Source organism: Pimephales promelas, chromosome 8 (assembly GCF_988280905.1).
Source record: "Pimephales promelas chromosome 8, fPimPro1.hap1.1, whole genome shotgun sequence".
Lineage (NCBI taxonomy): Eukaryota > Metazoa > Chordata > Actinopteri > Cypriniformes > Leuciscidae > Pimephales > Pimephales promelas.
Genome location: NC_142776.1, coordinates 28,987,817 through 28,990,940, shown reverse-complemented (window position 1 = coordinate 28,990,940; position 3,124 = coordinate 28,987,817).

The window sequence follows — 3,124 nt, the reverse complement described above, 5'->3', positions numbered from 1 at the left end:
CTTGGGCGTGTTATTGTGTCTTATAAAAATAATTTTCTTGTTTCACAGGGCTGGCCAAACATAAGACGTTGAAAGAATAGCAAAGAGAAGGAATGAAGTGCAGATGGAGGAGTGTAATGAAGAGAGGATTTAGTAACGAATGAAAAAGCTGCAGCGACAAAGCTTAATATCATCACTCTAGTCACGCAGCTGTTGTCTTTATAACAACACGCATGCACATCGTCCAGGTAAGAGATATAAACTATATTAGCAGGCGTATGTGTGAAAGCTGTTTTTATCTATTGGATTGCAATTCTGTTTTCTCATTGCCGTCTAAGATTCATTTTCTCCTGAAAGCCTGCAGTCTGAATCATGCCTACACACTCTTAGACGAAACTGCGTCACTTCTCGCATTTGCACGGACGTCATGAACACCAGTCGCCCTTCGGGTGCAATGACAGTCCAATCACAGACACTCCCGCACAATTACACTGTCCACTGAGCGATAAACTGTCAAAATGGCAGCATCAGCAGCACTGTGTCACTACACTGGCACATACTTTATGATAATGTTTGCAGGAGTCTGCTGAATGGTTTTCAGAATATGATTTATCCATTTAAGGCCATTTAGCAGATGCTGACTTGAGGTCTTGTGAAGCCATTCTTTTTAGGTGCTTTTATGAAATCCTCAGTGTATAATCTTACTTTTGTTATCTCCATTTTCTCACCATCACTCACAAAACGTGCATGACTTACTTTCTTCTGCAGAGTGTTGAAGAATGTTGGTAACAAGCAAAGTTGTAATTTTGTATTTAAAAAACACAGACATTTTTTTGAATAGCTATTTAATGCCTATCTATCTATCTATCTATCTATCTATCGCTCTATCGTTCTATCTGTCGTTCTATCATTCTATCTATCGTTCTATCTATCTATTGCTCTATCGTTTGTTCTATCTATTGTTCTATCGTTCATTCTATCGTTTGTTCGTTCTATCTATCGATCTATCTATCGTTCTATTGTTCATTCTATCTATCATTCTATCGATCGATTGTTCGATCTATTTATCGTTCTAACCTTCCAACTATCGTTCTAATGTTCTATCCGATCTATTCTATCTATCTGTTGTGGGTATATTTTTACATACAGTATGTGAATCATTCAAATCTAGTTTGACCTCTAAACATTCTCACACTCTGACTGATGTTGACAAAGTCGTGGCTCTTGCTGTTACACCAAATGTATCCAACAGAGACCATGAGGACCTTGAGGAGAATCTAGATGTCCCCTGATAACATTTTCAATAGAATGATCATTAAAGCTTGCAACTAGAGTGAATGTAAAGGTTGAGCTTCTAATTTATATAACAAAAAAAAAAAAAACAGCTTAGATGTCTCTGCATATTTAAAGGGTTAGTTCACCCAAAAATGAAAATTCGGTCAGTAATTACTCCCCCTCATGTTGTTCCAAACCTCTATAAGGGCAGATGGGGTCAGATTGTATATGCTCTATGTTATTGTTGTGTCATTCTTGTGTGAGCCTGCTTTGGATAAACATGTTGTGATATAAAGGAAGACTGTGTATGAAATGAAACGTGACCGTAAATGCGGGCAAACGGTTACGTGTTGTCTGTGAAATGTGCCTCTTGTTCTATTGACAATGCAGGTGTTGAAGTTTGTGTGTGTGTGTGTGTCTCTGTGTCAGCTGGTATTTTTCCACTCCTGTGTCCTCTGTGTCCTGAGCTCCTCTATCAGGTAACTGGTCACATATATTGCTGCTTTCTGTTTGGAAAATTCCATGCTGTGTTCTTGAAGAGGAGAGAGAACAGTAGGGAGGGAGAGAGTAGAGATGAGAGATGCGATGGAAAGAGTGTTCGAGAAAGTGTGAGAAGGACAGGAAGAGTGCTATGAGATGAGATTAGATCATGCTTTGGTGTGAAGAGGAACATATCGACCCTTATATCTAATCTAATGCAAAAAGTTTTTTTTTTTCTTTTTTTTTTTTTTTTGCTGTATATAGGCCGATAGAACAGTGTTTCCACTGGCATGGAAGCCTGGAAATATCAGAGTTGGTACTCACTGTTGCATATTTTTACCTATAATATTTTTATTTTTTTGTGGAAATTATAGATTTTTTTTCTGATGGTAAAACATAACATTTTATTATCAGCCTTACTCTTGTATGTTGTTACAATGGTCCAAGACTAGTAAATTGATAACCTAAAGAAGTTAAAAGATTCATTTTCAAGTTTCCCTTTATCTTCATTGGCCCTTGTCGAATTCTGGTCATTGAAAATGGGTCGTTTGCATTCTGCTTTGCCAGAGCAGTCAAAAGAAAATTGGTTGAACCTCCAGGCAGTAACAGCCATGCTATTTTAAGGTTTATTAAGCGAGTGGGAATTATGAAGTTCTGGTCCCCCATATATTCTCATCTGTTCCCATATAGGACTCGCAAAGTATAAATCTGTTATAACATTTTGGCCCATTGTTGGCTTATGTAACTTTCTCTGAGTTTGAGTAATCTATATCTGTGCCAGATTGAACACCGTGTTTGCTCTTTGATTTACTGTCCAAAGATTAGATCCAGGCTTTTTTTTTCTCACCTCATAAAATCAACTAAGCGATTCTGTTTAACTAATTATTAAATAGCAAAGATAGTTTTGAAGTTGAATTCACGGGTATTGCACTCAATATGCTTCATGTATTTTTATTCTTGATCATTTTGTTGATAAAAACGTTGTTTATGTTTATTTACCATGTAATATTGAAACACTGGTTGGCATCAGTAAAATTGATTCAGATGTTTTCGTAAGTATGTGATGTTACAACTAATTAGGCTAATGGATGATTATTTGTGAATGTTTGTATTTTGATTAGTGCCATTTGTCCATTTTTAACCTATATCTGTGTCTACTTGGCTGAGTAAATTGTACCTCTCCACGTGTCAGTTCATATACCAGTACAATATCACTCTTTTGTGAATTTTGAGTGAATATTATGAAAAATAGGTGCGCTTAATTTCAGCACTTTAGCAAAGTCTCATAATAGAAATACATTATATAGGCCTATTTCTAATATTTTGGCCAGCGGGCACCAAGCTGTCTTGATATTGGCACCATTTGGCCGTTTGGTCTTCTTGGAGATGT